General features: G+C 39.9%; 1 protein-coding gene across 17 annotated transcripts in view; it reads right to left on the bottom strand.

The window, feature by feature from the left end:
* Window positions 1-20,892, bottom strand: part of LOC127683526 (rho GTPase-activating protein 20-like) — a 626,457-nt gene that overhangs the window by 382,966 nt on the left and 222,599 nt on the right. The gene's annotated exons all lie outside the window — the stretch shown is intronic.

Raw genomic sequence — 20,892 nt, 5'->3', positions numbered from 1 at the left:
CCCAAATAACCCAATTCATAAATGAGATAGAGACATAAAAAAAAATTCTTAGCTCAGAATCTATAAAGAAATGTTATGTGAGGCAGCAATCAGGAAGTATATTATATTTAAAAAGGCATCCCATTTAGAACAAGTTCTCCAGAGATTGTTACTTTCTGCACATTATGTTTAATGTGATCTTGTACCTCACATATAAAAAAACAAGTTTTATCATTTTAAACATTGTAAAGTTTAATTATGTTTCATCATATTCTTGGGAATGTAGATCTGGGATGAAAGGTAAGTAAGCAACTAAATTGAGGGTAGGTGGAGAGGTGCCGAGCTATGAGTAATGAGAAGGGTATACTTCTCCAGGTGGGAGATAAGTAGCACCCAGAAATTGTGTCAATAAGGCAAATTAAAATTGAACAACTGTGTGTCTGTGTTTTTGGTTCACTGATCCAATATTCTCTGGTTGTGGGCTAGTAGTGCAGTCCATTCCCAGAGCATAGCATGGGTAGCAAAAGCTACACACACACACACACACACACACAGAGACACACACACACACAGTATTCTTAGATCAGTTTGATACCCAAGACTGATACAAGTTGTAGGTATCTATGTTAAATTTTCTTTCTATACAAACATCAGTATAGCATATGCAGTGTCTGGGATGTTTTATATTACACTAAATACTGAACATTTGTTTTTTTCACTTATGCATTTATTTTGGAAAAATGTGATTTTTCAAAGCACAATTATGGAGCAACCTAAATACTATTCCTCACCAAAAGTAAGTACCATTTTCTCATTCTGTTTACTATTTTGTTTGTTTATTTGCTTTACTAGTATGAGAAATTGGTCCGGAAACCCAAGAAAATACCCACACAATCCACACAATTTTATTCAGTCTATAAGCCCTGATAAGAATGTATTTTAATGCAAATGGATCCCATAGCTCCTTCTGAGTGGTCAGAGTTTGACTTTATATTGATACATGCCTACTTTCCTTTCAATGGCCCATATGATAAGCAGAATACAATTGTGAGTATATAGTGTAACTTTGCAAGCATATCTGTATTTCAAGAAATGCTGCTCTTGGAATTTCAATTGAGTGGCTTCTTTATAGATATTTTAATCAAACTTTGGCTTACATTACCCATACATACACCAAACACATGACAAACTTTCTAGTCATTATAGAGCTTGTAATCAAAAAGTAATAAGACAGTCAAATAAGATGAAGAGGTATAAAAGAAAAGGACTTCATGAATTTTGCAGGCAAATGTATGGAACTAGAAAATATCATCCTGAGTGAGGTAACACAGACCCAAAAGGACTTGGATGGTATGTACTTACTGATAAGTATATATTAGCCAAGAAGTTCAGGATACCCATAATACAACTCTCAGACCACAGGAAGCTTAAGAACTTAAGGAAAGACCAAGTGTGGATAGTCAAACCCACTTAGAAGGGGGAACAAAATAATCATGGGATGCAGAGGGAGAGAGGAACCTGGGAAGGAAAGTGTGGGGAAAGGGACAGAAACATGTGTGGAGGGTGGATACAAGAGAGAAGCCCATGGGGTTAGAAGAATGAATCAAAATATGCAGCAGTGGCGGGTGGGAGGCAGAGGGAACCTCTAGAGAGTCCTAGGGGCCTAAGATGCTACCAGGGAATGACATTAGCTGAAATGTCCAACAATGAGGAGATGGAACCTGAAGAGATCACCTCCAGTAGATAGACAAGGCATCCAGTTGAGACAAGGGGTCAACCCCCTATCTTCATAATTTTTCACCCAGAATTATTCCTGTTTAAAGGAAATTAAAGGACAAAAATGGAACAGAGAATAAAAGAAATGCAATCCAGTGACTGGCCCAACTTGGGATCCAACCCATGCGCTAGAACCAAACCATGACACTATTACTGATGCCATATTGTGCTTGCAGACAAGAGCCTGGCATGGCTCTCCTCTGAGAAGTTCTAAGAGCAGCTTCCTGAGACAGATGAAGATACTTATAGCTAACTATAGGGCTGAGTTCAGGGAACCTTATGGAAGATTTAGAGCAAAGACTGAAGGAGCTGAGGCGAATAGCAAACCCATAGGAAGAACAACAGTGACAACTAACCAGGAAGCCTCTGAACTCCCAGATTAAGCCAAAAATCAAGGAGCATACATGGGCTGGTCTGTGGCTCTGGGCACATACGCAGCAGAGGACTGCCTTGTATGTCCAGATGCAGATGTTAGTGGTGGTGGTGGTTATGGCACAGGTTGAAAGTGAGGTCCGGCTACCACATGTTTGAAGGCCTTCAGCCAGGCAACCTTGTCTCTGGTTCCAGCAGAGACCACAGACCAGGTTTGGTGGACAGGCACAGGAGGGCTACATAGCGAGGAAGGAGAAAGCAGAATCCAAAGGTTTAGTAAAGAACTTTTCCCAATCTGTAGGTTGCAGTTTTATTGTATTGGCAGTGTCCTTTGCCTTACAGAAGCTTTTCAGTTTCATGAGGTCCCATTTGTCAATTGTTGATTTTAGAGCCTAAGCCATATTTTGAATATTAGTCCTCTATCAGATGTGGAGTTGGTGAAAAAAAATGGTCTCATTCTGCAAGCTTGTGCTTTGCTGTGCAGAAACGGGTCAGTTTCATGATCCCATTTATTAATTGTTGATCTACATGCCTGTGCTAAAGAGATTCTGTCAAGAAAAGTTGTTCCTCTGCCAATGAGTTCAAGGCTATTCTTACTTTCATGTTTTTCATGTTCAGTATATATGGTTTTATGATGAAATCTTTGATCCATTTAGACCTGAATTTTGTGCAGGTGGCAAATATGAACCTATTTACATTCTTCTACATATGGCCATCCTGTTTGATCCGCACCACTTATTGAAGATACTATTTTATTTTCCTTCTATATTTCTGGGTTATTTACCAAAAATCAGGTATCCATAGCTGTCCATATTTTTGTTTGTGGCTTCATTTGATTCCATTGATAAAATAATATATTTTATCAAATAACTTGAGAGTTTATTACAATACCTCTATAACTGGAAATCAGGAATGGTGTCTTTATCATGCAGGCTTGCTTTTAACTATTCTGATTTTTTATTTTCCATAGGATGACAAAATTATTCTTTCATGATATATAAAAAAATTATGTTAAAATATTGGTGTGGATTTGCATTGAATCTGTTGATTGCTTTTGATCAAATGACCATTTTTACTACATTAATCCTACTGATAAATGAGCATGAGAGATCTTTGCATCTTCTGAAATTTTCCTCAATTTCTTCAAAGACTTCAAATTTTTAATCAAACAAGTCTTTCACTTGCTTTGTTAGAGTTACCCTAAGGTATTTTATATTATTTGAGGCTATTGCTAAAGAACTTGTTTCACTATTGTCTTCTCAGTCTCTTTGTAATTTGTTTATGGAAAGACTACTAATTTTTTAAATTTAATCTTATATCCAACTCCTTTCTTAATTCTTCTTTGAAAATCTGGTAGTATGATATGAGAAAAACATTTCGACCTGAGGTTTTTTTGTTTGGTAGTCTTTTATTAGCTGCTTCTGTTTCACTTGGGGTTATAGGTCTGTTACATTGTCTATTTGATCTTAATTTACCTTTCATAAGTGAGGACAATAGAGAAAACTGTCAATTTCTTTTAGATTTGAAAATTGTGTAAAGTTTTTTTTTTTTTAAAGTATGCCCTCATGATTCTCTGTATTTTCTTGGTTTCACCTAAGTCCATGTTTTTCTTTCAAATTTCGTTAATTTTGATGTTCTCTCTCCATCATTTCATTAGTTTGATAAAGGTCAATCTGTATTGTTAATATTCTCAAGGAATCTACTCTTTATTTAATTGATTCTTTTTGATGTTCTCTTTGTTTCTATTTTGTTTATTTCAGTCCTCAGTATGATTATATGTTGCTGTGCATTGCTTTTTGGTATGATTACTTCTTTTGGTTCTAGAGTTTTCAAGTGTGCTGTCAGGTTGTTAGTATGAGATCTCTCCAACTTACAATAAGAATGAAGTACATAATAAACTTTATTCTCAACTATGCTTTCATTGTATCCAATAAGTTTGGTATATTATGTACTTATTTTCATTAAATTCTAGAAAGTCTTAATTTCTTCCTTTTTTCCTCTCTTGATCCATTATTTTATTCATTGGAAAATCATTCAACTTCCATGAGTTTGTCAATGTGCTGTTGTTTCTATTGTTGCTAATATTCATCTTTAATCCCAGATAGTCTGATGGGGTACAGGGAATCATTTCAGTTATCCTACATCTGTTGAGCCCTACTTTGTATCCAAATATGAAGTCAATTTTGGAGAGTGCTCTAAGGTAAAAAGTAGAAGTTATACTCTTTTGTGTTTGGGTAAAAGTTAATCCCTGGTAGTCTGATGGGGTACAGGGAATCATTTCAGTTATCCTGCATCTGTTGAGACCTGCTATGTCTCCAAATATGAAGTCAATTTTGGAGAACATTCTAAGGTACAAAGTAGAAGTTATACTCTTTTGTGTTTGGGTAAAAGTTCTGTAATATCTGTTTGGTCCCTTTGGTTTATAATGTTTGTTAGCTCTGATATTTCCCTCTTTAATTTTTGTTGGATGACCTGTCCATTTCTGAGAGGTCCCTTGGTGGGTATTGAAGTCTCCCACTATCAGTGCATGTGGGCATACCTATTATTCAATCCATAGTAGTGTGTTTGCTACTGCTGCTGCTGCTGTTGTTGTTGTGTTGGGTGTTTTTACACACTTGGACATCTGATAGGCGGGACACATTTTTGGCCAAAGGCTTTGTAGGTGGGTTGTTATCCTTATCCTTGCAATGGGAATGCTGCCTGGCTAAAGGAAGTGGACACTTTGGGTCCAGGATCCATTTCTCTCCCTGTTAGGAGTCTCAGCTAGATTCACCCATAGACCCTCTGGGCCTCCCCTGATCCCAGGTCTCTGGAACATCCTCGAGATTGCCTCCCCATTCCCACTGATCTTTCTTCTCTATCCCCTCTTCTCCCTACATAAGATCTTCCCTGGCCCGCTCACCTCCCCATTCCTTTTTCCAGCCAGTTCCCTTCTTCCATCAACCTCCAATATCTATTTTGTTTTCCCATCTAAGAAAGATTTATCCATCCTTTCTTTTGCCCTCCTTGTTTCTTGGTTTCTTTAGGTCTGTTGATTATAGCATGGTTGTCTTGTACTTTATGGCTAATATCCACTTTTAAGTAGGTATATGCCACACATGTCCATGTGGTTCTGTGTTAACTAACTCTGAATATTTTCTAGTTTCATCCATTTGCCTGCAAAATTTGTGATGTCCTTGTTTTTAATGGCTGAATAGTGTTCCCTTTGTGTAAAAGTACCACATTTTCTGCATCATAACCATTCTTCAGTTCAAGGACATCTGTGTTGTTTCCAGATTCTGGCGATTATAAATAAAGCTGCTATGAGCATGGTTTAGCAAGTATCCTTGTGGGAAGTGTAGCATCGTTTCGGTATATGCTCAAGTGTGGTGTAGCTGGGACTTGAAGTAGAACTATTCCCAATCATCTGAGAAACCACAGAAATGATTTCCATTGTGACTTTATGAGTTTTTACCCCCAACCCCAAAAAAAGAGGAGGGCTACCTTTGCTACACAATAAGCCTGACAACATGATTTTATTCTTTATTTTCTGTGTGTTGTGAAGGGGAGGGCATTGATTGCCTGTCTAACTGTCTGCCTTCTGACCAGCCTGCCTGTCTTCTGGTCTGTCTTTCTGTCTATGAACCCTTGCATGTCTGGTGCATTCATATGCTGATGAAGGGGTCAGTTCTGCTGAAATTAAAGTTGTGGATGGCTGTCAGCTCTTTCTTGCCTTCCCCGTGGGTGGTGAGACTTCTGGCCCTGATCTACAATTCTTGGGGCATATACAGTCCTGGAAAACAATGATGGCCAACATGCCTGTAGACCTGATTTTATTATTGTTTTGTGTGTCTGTGTGTTTGGTGAGGGAAATGCCTGCCTGCCTGGTTTATTGCCAGCCTGTAACTCTATCAGAAGCCAGATGAAGGAGTCAGATCAGCTAAAATTAAATTTGTAGTTGCGTGTCAGGTGACAATTGCTTACCCTGCGTATGGAGGGACTTAAACCCATTAAACATAGATACATAATGGGCAAAGCCAGAAGGGCTATTTGTTAAGATTCTGTCAGCCATTTTAGTATTATAGAGTTATGTCTCAGGAACTCCTTAGTTACGTTAAATAAAAACAATGGGAAATACAATACATTTGTGTGCTAGTTTTCTCATTTTAACTTATAGATACTTGATTATCTCTAAGGTATACAGATAAAATAATGCTTATATCCTTGAGATACTTAAAAATAAACAAACTACCACCACTAACAACAACAACAACAAAAACAATTAAAAAAACCTGTGAGTAACAACTACAACAACAACAAATATTCAAATTGCAAATTTCTTGTGCCCTTGAACCATGGCTTCTTTCATTACTTTTCGCATGCAAGGAAGGGGTCAGAATCCCTAACATTTGAATCTAAAGCTTCAGTCAAATAGCTGCTGATGTAGTAAATAGTTCGGGTCCTTGATTCTGGAAGCTTCTGTGGTTTCCATGCTGCAACTTTCCCTAATCTCTCCTCCATAGACAGATGAATGAGACATGCATTGAGGGCTGTTGAAACTGGTTCATGTCCCCTCTCTCACATGTATGTTTCTATTACCTATTTACTACCTACTGCATGTTTGTGTTTGAAAGAGATTTACTTATTTATTTTTTTAGTATGTACTAGGCCACAATTCCTGAAAAAACAAACAAACAAACAAACAAACAAACAAAAAACAACCAATCAGACTACTGAAATCAATACAGTATTGCACTTATCCAATGTGCTATCGAATCTCTGGGTTCTAACTCTGTCTTACCTACAGAAGGATTTCCAGAATAACTATAAATATTTATATTTATCTATTTATTTAATCACTCTTTATTGTCTGTCTATAGTTCTTTCTGCCTCTGTCTTTCAAGGCTACACAGTGAAACTCCATCTCAAATAAACCAAAACTAGCTAAGTCTGCCTGGTATGTAGAAGGACTCAAGGACAATTAATTATGTTTGTCTCTTATTATGCATTTTAATGAAAAAAATCAGTAAGACTTAAAATTTGAAAGGGCGATATAAACCCCATTCATCTACATTTAAGGACCTCATTTACCTCCATTTAAGGATCAGGTTTGATTTTTTAAAAGTTATAAGACACAAGCTACAGGCATTGACCATAAGTTCCAGATACTACGTCATAAAACAGGAGCTCAAAGAACAGACCATAAAATCCAGAACAGATCATAAAATCCCCAAGAACAGCTTGAGAACAATCACAAAGATTGGGAAATACCATATCACAGAAAAAACCATCTGGGCTGGGCAGCCCTATTTCATCACATGGTTGAATGTTCATGACACAGGAATACAGAACAGGAAGCACCTATTAGACTCTAGCACCCATCAATGAAATTGCAGATTACCTAATGCTTCTAGAAAGTTCCCTTGGTTCCTTATAAGAAGGCATGCATACCTTTTTCGGGGTCCCCATTTTAGAGAATGGTTGACTCCTGCATGCTGTTGGATTCTGCAGAATAAACACTCTATGTTTCTGCATGCTACCTGAGGCTCTGGTCTTCCGTCATCGATTTTTGTACAAATACAAATGATTGATTCATGTATCTTGGGATTTTATGAGACTTCTGGTTGCTTTTAGGTGCTTCCTCACAATTCTGCACATTCAAACTGGGTTTAATTGGGTTCTGGTTCTCTAGAGATTACTAAACAGAGGAAAAAAAAATATGACCTGCCAAATTAAGTCACAGGGCTGCTTCCATCTTCGGGAGGTCATTAGCCAAGATGGAAAGATGGATACCATCCACATGGCAACATACATCTTGGTGAGGTCAATCAAATGACAGAACAAGAAATTAGAAACAAATAAACAATCTAACACAAAAACTTCCATGGGTTGAAGAAAGAACAAGAAATTGGGAGTAGATATAAATGCTTTTAATCTCAGTCTCAGAGAGGCAGCAAAAGACGAACTGAGTTTCTTCCTTGACAGGGATTTCTCCACACCGACAAATCCTATGTCAAATACACCCTGTCCCACCCCCTCAAAATTATGCATTTTACCTTTCCAGACTTATGTCTGAGGAGATTCCTACTTATGTTACACAAAAACAAAACAGTATGTGGTAGAAATTGTTAATCCCAACCCATGAGTTCTTACCCCACCTTAATTATTTAGATTTTGGATAAAAGACAAACATTTTTTATTTGTATGCCTTAAATGACACAAGAAGAAGCAGGCAGATATCTACCCTCCATCTTATTAGAATTTACCTTTTTATCAATAACCTCAAGTGATTACTGATTATGTTTCATTTGTGCTGATATTAGCATTAATTGGCCAGTGAAGATTACAGCTTTTGGAGATGGCTCAGATGGAAGGTACCTATCTGATGCTCTTTCTATGGATGCTTGAGTTCAATTCCAAGGGAGCCACATAGAGGGTCCTCCTAGGTTCTGGTGCCCTCTTCTGGCATGTAGGCATATATGCAGATTGCCATGCATATACATCAAAAATGAATGAATGAATAAATAAATAAATAAATAAACAAACAAGAACAAATATTCTAGCGTTTGTCTTGCTATGGTGGTGCAAGTGGCTCTGTAGGTTTGAGGCTAGCTAAGTCAACAGAGTAAGTCCCAAGGCTGCCGTTGTTACCCAAAGAGAAATGCTATCCCCAGACAAAATAAAACAAGGCAATAGAAGATTATGGTTTTTATTTTACAGTTATATCTTCCCTCTAGTGTCATTGTTTCTTGAACTTAGATGAAGTCCTGTTTAACTTCTTTCTTTCTTCCTTCCTTTCTTTTCTTTTTTTCTTTCTTTCCTTTTTTCTTTTTTTCGGTGGCAATTGGAGCTATACTTTTCCCCAGAGACTGATTTTATTCTGTGGCAAGGGTTGTATAATGTTGTGTTTTCCACATATTGTCTTCCAGCTTTGGATGTCTCCTCCCTACACCATCAGGTTGTGTGTAAGACAGGGGTGTAGTTATCTGGCCTAAACACTGTGACCTCTGCACTTCTCACTGTAGTTCTTGGATTTCCTGTGGACATGTGTACTTTGAAGTCCTCACACAGTTCACTCTGTTCCTGAGTTCCATTTGAACCTCTTCCCCAAGGCCAGAAGGGAGGTTGATCCATTTCAATGCATGCCCTCTCTGTCCATTGCAGGAATGCCCCATGCTTGAGAACCCCCCAGTGCTCCTGGAGCATTCCAGGCTTTGACCCTCAAGGTACTCACTTCTGAGTTGATGGTGGTGCTTTCTGTTTCTTGGTGTGTCATCTGTGCTCCATTTTGCAGTAAGAGGCCTGAGGGGGCCAAAAGAAAGTATGGTAAAAGGGGCTCTGGCATTCCCTGTTGTCTGAAAAGGGAGTCCTTTTTTGGATGAGTGTCTGCCCCAAGCTGCTGCATTCCTCTGTAGGGCCATGTAGAGAGGGGCTGAATGGTAAAGGCTAGTTTCTTTTTGTCAATGACCTTTTGCTACACTGTGTGGGGGGCCAGTATCTGTCCCTCTCCGGTCTTGAACACTCAGGATACCCTGGAGGACAGGCTTAGTGCGGATGCTCCACACTTACCGTGGAGGTCTTATGTGCTGCATTTCACTCATGGAGCTAGTTTATGGTTGTTGTGGTCTGGAGCTCATTGGGTACTCTGAGGGTACATTCCACCCTCAATGAGAAAAAGTTGCATTCTTTAGGTATCTGAGAACCTTCCGATGCTAAGGGAGCATTTCAGGCTTTGACAATCAAGGTGCTCACTTCTGAGTTGATGCAGCCTGCTATGCTCTGAAGGGGATTATATGGATGCACAGTCCCACCCCAAGGCATGCTCTAAACATCTTCTGCAGTAGTTTTGGCCATGGGAATCCCCACTCCACTCCTGTCTTCAGTGGGGTGAGCATTTGCTTTTTAGTTTATTGTGGCCCATGCCTCCTCCCTCAAGATTTGAGGATGTATCTCACAGGTAGAGCTGTTGTCCTTTCTTTTCACATCCCTCAAGCTTTTCACACAGAACCAATGAAATGTGCTCTAGGAGTGTTTGCCATCCCACAGCCTTGGTCAAACTGGGTACACCTGGAAGGAGAGCAGGGGACAGGGGGTGCTGAAAGTGAACGGTCTAGAAAGAGAATCGTGAAGCCCCGACAATGTTCTGACAAGGCCCAATGTTTAATGGATAACTCTGAATTTAAAGGGGAGAAACCCATCCCCCAATATGCCAGAATCTGGTCAGGAAAACAGGCTCAGCTGCTCAGTGGGTAGCTGGCTCCTTGCAGGAAGCTGCAGATCTGGAAGAACAATAGACTTCTCCTAGTTCTGAAGGCTCCACCCTAGGTAGGCAACTGTGGCAAAACAAGGTCTGAATTACCCTGCTCAAGGCTGGAGGAAAGGCTCAATTCCTCCCTATTTATTTATTAAAAATTAGCTGGACTGGGGCACTGGATTGACTTATCCTCTATGGTCCTTCCTGGGAATTATGGTGGTTGGTTGCTGCATCTGGCTTACCACTGTGTCTATACTCTCTCTTACCCATCCCAGAGGACACTAGCAGATTACTTGTGTTATTTAAGCAAACACAGCCATATTAGTGTTTATTAATAAACAAATAAGGCATTTCAGTTCATGCCTCTGTCTTAGGTTGATAAGAGTCATAGATCATCAGTGGCCTGTTTTTGACTGCTGGGTACAATTTGAGCATCCAGAGGACTGCAAGCATGGCACACACATGAACTGGATGGGAAGGGCATGTACCACAATGGATCAGTCAACCACACTTCCAGGCTTGGGGAAGAGGTTTAAATGGAACACCAGAACTGAGTGAACTGCATGAGGATAACAGAGAACGTGATGTCCACAGGGACCCCATGAACCACCTTAAGATATATAGAGGATCACAGTCTTTGGGCTGAATAGCCACACCCCATCCTTCTACACACCATTAACATTGACAGGGAGGAGAGGCAGGGGCCTGCTGGCAGAAAGAGGAGTGTGGCCACCACTTGCAATGAATGACTATTCCCCATGAGTGTCCATTTCTCAAATGGCATGGTGTAGGTCCCAGCCAGAAGAGAGTACAAGAACACCACATCAGTCCACAGAAACGGAGAGTGGCAGATGCTATAGGGAACAACAAGCTGGATCTTCTGTGGACAAAATGAGCAAGCTGGGACTCAAAAGTGAACAATTCAAGCAACCAAACCAAGAACAACAGAAAAAGCAGGACAAAGAGCCTCCTCCCCCCACCAAAAAAAGAGCAAAAAATTTTGAGAACTGCACTTCTCCACACAGCAAATGATGGAGGCTCAGAAACAAAAAGGCATCAAATAACAACAACAAGAAAAACTTGCTGGCTTAACCCCAGACAGCAATGCCGTGAAAAGGGCAAAGTAGTGCACTTAGGATTTACATGGCAGACAAACAGAGACACACAAATCGAGGACCTGTGGAAATTTGGGAACTCAGTGAAAGAAACACCAAGTGGACCTGTCATGGAGGAGAAACAGGAATCTTCAGCATACACAAGTGCTCTCCTTGCCCTTAGCTCCACCATTCACTCAGTCCAGGTGACAACGAACATGGAGAAAGAGGGAACGCCTGGCATGCAGATATATATTAACATACTGTTCTTTGGTTGGTGACATTAAAGAACAGGACCCTTCAATGCTGTTGGCTTTTCTGGCCACCTGTTTTTCTGCCCTATGGCTCAAGTTCCTGAAGATCCATCTATCTATGATTCCTGCTTCCTGTGTTTACTTACTTGGATGAGTGAATTCTCTGGTGTGGCTTGTGACAATCAGGCACTGTGTATTATATGTGTGTATTCTGATCATTTTAAATTTCTTATTCTGTGAATTTATTGTACATTGACCTCTCCAACATCAAATCCAACATTATTGTTATTGTTGTTGTTGTTGTTACTTCGGGTTAGAGGGGTCCCACAGGACAAAAACAAACTAGTAAGACTCCAAGCTTCAGAGACACCAACAGGATGGGCCACTTCTCTTGGAAACTGGGACCATAGCATCCTTTCATATTCAGAAATTCAGATCCCCAGCCACAAGAACTGAGTGGCTCCTGAAGTAAAACAAAAATAAAAAGGTTCTGAAGCTCTAGTGAGCCCAAGCCGGGCAACATTGCCTTGGAATCCTGGGCCACAGCATCCTCTGGACCTCAGTGATCCAGAGCTCCAACCTAGGGGCTCATGTAAAAAAAAAATGACCTGAAGCTCCATTGAGTTCAGACTGGGCCACATCCGCTGGGAGGATGGGGCCACAGCATCCTTTAGGCTCTGAAATCCAGAGCTCCAAGAAGTGAAGGAAGGCTGGTGTCAAAAACCTCCAGTTTCTTCCCAGTTCTGTCTTTGTCAACTTGTTTGGGGATGGGAGTGGGGTTTAAAGGTCTTCCCTCCCTGCCTCAGAAATCCAGTGGGGAAGTGGTTAAAGGCAGGGTTAACATCTGTGTTTTGTTGTTGCTTAATAGGGGAAAGTAGCAAGGATATTGACTCATTTTCTCATAAAACTCAGCTCACATATCACATAACTATTATTTTCATTAGTATGGATTCTTGAAAGAAATGAACTAATGTGATTGATGATTAGATGAGGTGCATAGATAAGGCAGAACTAATTATAGAAATTGACTCATACAGTCAATCATAATAATAATAACAATAATTCCTATGCCATGTCACATCTCTCCTAAGCTGGTTTTTTTTCCAGAAAAAAAAAGATTTTTACCTTATATAATTACAACAAAACATTTTGTAAATGATATAAAATCAAATTTCAGAGAGACAGGGACAAAACATATTAACCAAATATCCAAAACAAAAAACTAAAAGCTATCAGTCCATATTTAGAAAATTCTGATATTAGTAGCAGTAAGAGAAGCAATGTATATCATTTAAACAACATTCACTGATCTTTGCAGCCATGCAGACTGTCATTGTTTATACATTAACAGTGACCTCTGACAGCTAAATTTGCAAACTAATCTGGACTGTCTCCAACTCGCCAGCAAGGCATTAACAACCCCCTTAAAATTAGAGTACAGATAGAATAGATTTTTTAAAGGTTTATTTATTGATTTTATGTATGTGAGCTTCATTCAAACTAACAGCAGAGGGCAACAGATCCCATTACAGTCTCACTATGTTGCTCAGGCTGGTCTGTAAACTCCTGGGCTTAATACCTCAGCATATTCCAAGGAGCTAGGACTGCAGGTGCCCACCATCTGCCTGGCTCCAAACAGCCCTTTGAATATCCTGCTTTGTAATCTGTAGTAGCCTAAATAACTCTTGTCTCTTTTTTGTTCAAACTTAAAATCGTTTTTGTTGTACATGATTACAATAATTTAACCTAATAAAGACTACTGACATCCTTGGTTTGAAGCGCAGTATTCTTTTTCAGTAGAGTATTCAAAAATCAATGTTTCTGTTGTGATATTTTGGCAGTCTCTGAAATCAAGGCTAGTGCTTTCCCCACACTAAGAAAGTGTCTCTTTAAATGAATTACTAGTAATAGTGAAATAACCAGTTTCTAGAGCTTAATGTATAAAACATAAGTGTTGTAAGCATCTTCCAAAATGTAATTCCTTCAACACTGAAATCACATATTTTTTATTACTCTATTATAAACTCCCATTTTACAAATAAGGAAAAGGTTGCATAGAAATATTAAATAATTTTCTTTAGTTCACATAACCAGAAAACAAAGGAGCTGAAATTCGTACCTAAACTATTTATCCCTAGAACTTGGGCTTTTAACTATTAAGCCATACTCCTAATTTCTAGATAGAGGTCCTTGACTCAAGTATCACAGTGTCTTTCTGGAAGCTTCAGGAGAGAGGCAGTGACCTCTCTCTGTTATTACTATCTCTGTTCTTTAGTGGGGGGCTAATATCCTTTTAGTTCCTCGAGATATCACAGAGAATTCATGTTGCCTATTATTTTACCCTGAGCCATCTTTGACCTTTGACCTAAACAGAACCTTCAGCTTCTTCACACTCAGGATAGATGTCTTCATTCCTGCTAGAATTCATTTTGTTATCAACACAGTTGCATGTCTATCTGGGACACTTGCCCAACAGTAGATTAGGAGCAATCAGTTGTTCATCAAGAAGTGATCGTTTGCTCATGAAGCACTATTTTGTCCACCCAGTTTTTAGAAAAGTTGAGATATACTGAAAGATCATTGGATGAATTAATGCAAGGGCTTCAGGAAGAGAGGGAGAGGAAGCAGGTAACACCCAAGAGTAGGATGCTGGCCTGACCTCTGTAAAGGAGAGAAGGCAAGAAAAAGAACCAGTCTTTAACATAGGGTACGAGAGACTCAGTCAATCAGTGCCGGGTGTCCAGTCAAAGGCATGGGTGAAGGGAGTTTCCTGTCTCATATAAATAGGCCTGTGCTGCTCCATCTGGCACTGATGAGAAGAAGAGTTCACAAGTGCAGCCTCCGAGTGAGGTTAGGGAGGAGGAGATGCAGAAGCCTGGCTGCCCAGATTGACAATCAGATCGGCTGCCCAGATTGGATATCAGAGGCACGATTTGTGTTTTTGTTGGTTTGTGGGGGTTTTTTCCTTTTCTTGTTTTGTTTTATTTTTCAAGTACAGGGTCTCATTGTATATCCCTGGCCAGTCTGGGACTCACTATATGTGGCAGGCTAGTCTCCAGTTCGAGATCTGCCTGTGTCTTCTGGGATTAAAGGCTTGTGCCACTATGCCAGCTCAGAGACCTATTTTCCTGGCCACCATATTGAGGTCTCAGAGGTGAACAGGACATGTAAAGTTTAAACTTTCCAATGTGGCTGTGTCTTTTAACCACCAAGGATGGAAACTCCTTTCCCACTACCAATACCCAAGCCCATTTGAAAGTTATTGATTCCTTGATCAGTCCTTTTCTCCTTTCTTTTTTTCTGCCTTAAATCTGACAGTTGATCTTGCATGTCTTCAGACCCCAGGTGTGTCCCTGCCTGCCATGCTAAACTCTGTACTGCCTAAACTCAGTAACTCCTGTACTCAGGAGCTGGAAATAAGCAGAAGTGGTCGTAAGGTCAGGTTAGGGTGGTGGAGAAGCTACTTTTATGATGTTCCACAAGATGATCATTTTCATCTTTCTGATGAAATGTCATACTTGAGTTTTTAATGATTTAATTTTATCAATTTTATCTGCTAGCCAAGTTGACTCCCCTTTCCTTTATTTTTGGTGAGAAGATACAAATGTAAAATGATGGTGATGATGATGTAGTTCTGGCTTACCTGGAACTGTCAGGAGATCACAGTTGTGCTGTTCCCCATAGAGAGATCAGTCCTTTCTTGAAAGAAAGTGTGAAAGAGATGGAGGGGGGGGTTAAACAGGGAGACAGAGAGATAGAGAGACAGAGAGACATAGAGAGAGAGACAGAGAGAAAGAGAGACAGAGAAAGAGAGACAGAGAGAGAAAGATGGACAGAAGGAGGGAGGTAGGAAAGCAAAGAAGGAAGGAGGTAAGAAAGAAAGAAAGAAAAGGAGCCTTAGATTTCTGGTGGTGCAAACCGTCAGGGGTCTGCCTGCACTCAGGAACTGAGCACATAGGCGGCTTTTGTCTGCCAGCCCACCGGGCTCAGGAAGCTGTGGAAGGAGAGAAGCCCCGCAGCCATATATGCTGTCTGCAGGGACACAAATGGATCACTAGGTACTGTAACATCCTGAGCCTTAGATTTCTGGTGGTGCAAACTGCCAGGGGTCTGCCTCCACTCAGGAACTGAGCACATAGGCTGCTTTTGTCTGCCAGCCCGCCGGGCTCGGGGCCCGTGTCCTGCCCAGGAAGCTGTGGAAGGAGAGAAGCCCCACTGCCATATTTGCTGTCTGCAGGGACACAAAAGGATCACTAGGTACTGTAACACCCTGAGCTTTAGATTTCTGGTGGTGCAAACCACCAGGGGTCTGCCTCCACTCAGGAACTGAGCACATAGGTGGTTCATCTGCAAGCCAGTCCATCGTAGGACCTGGGTCCTATGTGAGAATCAACAGAGGGAGTGACCCCCACCACAACTTCTTCCCTCCATAATAGAGCAGACAGAGAACACCTGGTTGACCTTGACAACCTAAGTATAGCATTGCTTGAGCCAAGATTGAGAAGGGCTCCAAAGGCACAAAAGAGGAAGCCAGCATATCAGTAATCTGTGCCAGAAGAAACCCAGTCACCCAGTGTTGCAGAAATAACCTTAAAGATCCACAGTAGGTTGAAGCTCCAGCCAGTGACAATAAGACCATCTAACTCCTGGGAGACCAGATGGCTAAAGGCAAACGTAGGAACATTACTAACAGAAACCAAGGCATTATGGCAGCATCTGAACCCAATTCTCCAACATTAGCAAGTCCTGGATACCCCAACACACCAGAAAAACAAGATTTGGATTTAAAATCACTAGTCATGATGCTAGTGCAGGAACACATGAAGAACATACTTAAAGAAATTCAGGAGAAAATGGATCAAAAATTAGAAGCCCTTACAAGGGAAACACAAAAATCACTGAAAGAAATTCAGGAGAATACAAAAGCCAATACGGAAGAAACGCAAAAATCACTTAAAGAAATACAGGAGAACCTTGATCAACAGTCAGAGGTCATGAAAGAGGAAACACAAAAATCGCTTAAAGAATTAGAGGAAAACACAAACAAGCAAATGACAGAACTGAGCAAAAATTTTCAGGATCTAAAAACAGAAGTAGAAACAACTAAGAAAGCACAAAGGGAGACAACTTTGGAGATAGAAAACCTTGGGAAGAAATCAGGGACCATAGATGCAAATATCAACAACAGAATACAAGAGATAGAAGAAAGAATCTCAGATGCCGAAGATACCATAGAAATCATGGACTCAACAGTTAAAGAAAATGCAAAATGCAAAAAGCTTGTAACCCAAAATATCCAGGAAATCCAGGACACAATGAGAAAGCCAAATAAAGGATCATAGGTATTGATGAGTGTGAAGATCTACAATTTAAAGGGCCAGCAAATATCTTCAACAATATTATGGAAGAAAACTTCTCTAACCTAAAGAGAGAGATGCCCATGAATATACAAGAAGCCTACAGAACTCCAAACAGACTGGACCAGAACAGAAATAGCTCCCGTCACATAATAATCAAAACTCCAAATGTACTAAAGAAAGAAAGAATACTTAGGGCAGTAAGAGAAAAAGGGCAAGTAACATATAAAGGAAGACCTATCAGAATTACACCAGATTTCTCACCAGAGACCATGAAAGCTAGAAGATCCTGGGCAGATCTCATGCAGACTCTAAGAGAAGAAAAATGCCAGCCAAGATTACAATACCCAGCGAAACTCTCAATCACTGTAGATGGAGAAACCATGACAAAACCACTACTGGGCATATATCCAGAGGATTCTTCAGCATGCAATAAGGACACATGCTCCACTATGTTCATAGCAGCCCTATTTGTAGTAGCCAGACGCTGGAAAGAACCTAGATGTCCTTCAACGGAGGAATGGATACAAAAAATGTGGTATATTTACACAATGGAGTACTATTCAGCAATTAGAAACAATGAATTCATGAAATTCTTAGACAAATGGATGGAGCTGGAGAACATCATACTAAGTGAGGTAACCCAGTCTCAAAAGATCAATCATGGTATGCACTCACTGATAAGTGGATATTAGCCTAGAAACTTTGAATACCCAGGACATAATCCACAAATTAAATGATGTCCAAAAAGAATGGAGGAGTGAGCCCTGGTTCTGGAAAGACTCAGTGCAAGAGTATAGGGGAATTCCAGAACAGGGAAGTGGGAAGGGGTAGATGGAAGAATAGGGGGACAGAAGAGGGCTTATGGGACTTGCGGGGAGTGGGGACCCAGAAAAGGGGAAATCATTTGCAATGTAAATAAATAAATGAAAAAAAAAGAAAAAAGAAAGAAAGAACAAAAGAAAGAATAAAAGAATGAAAGAGAGAAAGAAGGAAGGAAAGGGAGAAAGAAAGGGCAAATAAATAAAATAAATAGAAATATAATTATAATTGAATTGGAACAAGCCAACACACACATACACACAGACACAGACACACACATACACACACAGGGACAAGGGAGAGCAGGGAATGGGATATGGCACATCTGCCTCCTTTTCTTTTTGTATTGGTTTTTTTTTTTTTTTTTTGGAATTTTTTTGCACTTTTTATTGAATATATTCCTCATTTACATTTCAAATGTTATACCCTTTCCCAGTTTCCTCCCCTCCCCGAAATACCCCAACCCATCCTCCCAGCCCCTGCCTCCAAGAATATGTCCCCCACCCAACACACTACCACCTACCCTCCCCCCTCGATTTTCCCATGCTGGGGCATCTATTGGGCATTTATAGGACCAGAGACCTGTCCTCCTACTGAAGCCCAACAAGGCATTCCTCTGCCACTCTTTTGGCTGGAACCATGTGTAACCTGTGGTTGATGGCTCAGTCCCTGGGAACCCTGGGGCATCTGGTCAGCCAAAATCATTATTCTTCCCAGACTAATTCTTAACCACCCAGCACTCCCAGAGCTCCCAGGGACAAAACCATCAACCAATGAGTACACATGAAGTTACCCATGACTCCAGAAGCATAGGCAGCAGAGGATGGCCTTGTTGGACATCAAAGGGAGGACAGGCCCATAAATGTTCTGTGCTGCAGTGTAGCGGAATACCAGGACAAGGAAGCAGGAGGGGTTTGATTGGGGAACAGGGAGAGCTGAGATAGCTCATGGGATTTTCACAGGGGTGGGGGGCAGGAAAGAAGATAATATTTGAAATATAAATAAAGAATATATCTAGTTAACATCTACAACAAAAGAGAATAAGCAGAATCTGCCTCCTTTTCAAGTTGTTATTCGTTCCCAAATTCAACTAGAAGGATGGCACCATAAATAATTCATTTTTTTTAAATGTGTTTGAAACTTTTCTCAAAATGAGTTGAGAAATGTAAAGGGGAGTGTCTGCCAAACCCCAAACACAGTAGAGGAAAAGAAAGTTACAATCAGTAAGTAATGAAGTAAGTATAAACTTAAAAAAAAAAAGAAAAGAATATTTTAGTTTTGTACAAAATGCCTAATTAAAGTGTAGCCTCTCATAGTAAGGAATACATGTTGCACAGAATAACAGATTACTAGACACAACCAATGCATCATTAAATAAAGATTGATGTCTCTCATTCCTTTTCCTGCCACTTGTGAGTTCTATGTTGCTTTGGCACAGCAAGTTTTGATGTATTCCTCCAATGTCTTTCTTCACAAGGGTTTCCATATAGTTGAAAAAATAAGATACTCCTTGTACAGGTCTCCACCTAACAGAACAAGTACTCAGTGGATAAGTTATCAGACCAATGTTCATGTTAAATTTTAAAAGGTTTATGATAGTAAAAAAACAGTAAATAATGTTGAAAGAGAAGATCTGAGGAATATTATAGCAGCATTTATACTGATGATTTAATACACTGTATACATGTATGAAATTCAAAATAAGGAAGAATGTGATATTAAAAACTAATTGTAACTTTGAACATAAATGATATGCTAATGGGAAACTTAGTAAGAAATTAAAAAATTAAACATCATTAAAAATTCTAGACTTCTTTTCATACCTGTGAACACCCTGGCCTTTCCTATATTGTCCTATATGTCAGTTTCCTTCAGAAATTTCTTTTTCGTATGTTTGTCCGTTCCCCAAACTGTCTTGAATGGTGAAAACTTAGAAATGAGTAGGTGGAGTATATTAGCATTTGAAAGTGTAGTTGCATGAATCTCCACAACTCAAGCCAAAGACCTCTGCTTTCATGATCCTGATGTTCAGCTGAGCTGTCAAAACTATTATAATAAGCTAGATAACTCTCAATGCAGAAAAACAATCACATGTACAAACAAGCAAACACTCCAGCATTCAAAGATTAGTCATGAAGTTGATCTTGTCCAGACACAGGTGACAGTTCCGTGTGTCTTTCCTGTGGCTCCTATGAGGATATCAACATTGATTCTGGAAAGTAAAAATTCTTGTACATTTTAAAGTCTCCACCTAGATTCCTGCACCTCTCCAAACCTCTCCATCTCCTGTGCTATGCTAACAATTGCTTTCTATATACATACCTTTACAGTGGAGCCTGGAATTGAGAGCAAATCAATGGATATGAAATTATCGCTTTCCTTCTAGGCACTATATAACAAACTGAAGACTGCAGTTGGTAAACCAACCACTGAAGTCTGAGGATTCATTAGCAGGCAGGGTGACAGGCCATTGTGAAGTCAAGATTCAAGAGCTTATGCTATAACTGACAAAGTGACAAGTGCATTTCATCTTCTTCAGTCTTTTGGTTTTAAAATCATGTAGTTTAATAATTGTTGAACCATAGGCATTTTTTTTTTGTCTTTTTTTTTTATTTGATATAATTTATTTACATTTCAAATGATTTCCCCTTTTCTAGCCCCCCCCCACTCCCCGAAAGTCCCGTAAGCCCCCTTCTCTTCCCCTGTCCTCCCTCCCACCCCTTCCCAGTTCCCCGTTCTGGTTTTGCCAAATACTGTTTCACTGAGTCTTTCCAGAACCAGGGACCACTCCTGCTTTCTTCTTGTATCTCATTTGATGTGTGGATTATGTTTTGGGTATTCCAGTTTTCTAGGTTAATAACCACTTATTAGTGAGTGCATACCATGATTCACCTTTTGAGTCTGGGTTACCTCACTTAGTATGATGTTCTCTAGCTCCATCCATTTGCCTAAGAATTTCATGAATTCATTGTTTCTAATGGCTGAATAGTACTCCATTGTGTAGA

The sequence above is a fragment of the Apodemus sylvaticus genome, chromosome 4 (assembly GCF_947179515.1).
Source record: "Apodemus sylvaticus chromosome 4, mApoSyl1.1, whole genome shotgun sequence".
NCBI lineage: Eukaryota > Metazoa > Chordata > Mammalia > Rodentia > Muridae > Apodemus > Apodemus sylvaticus.
The sequence above is the reverse complement of the archived record's forward strand: the minus strand, read 5'-3'. Positions and strand labels throughout refer to the sequence as shown.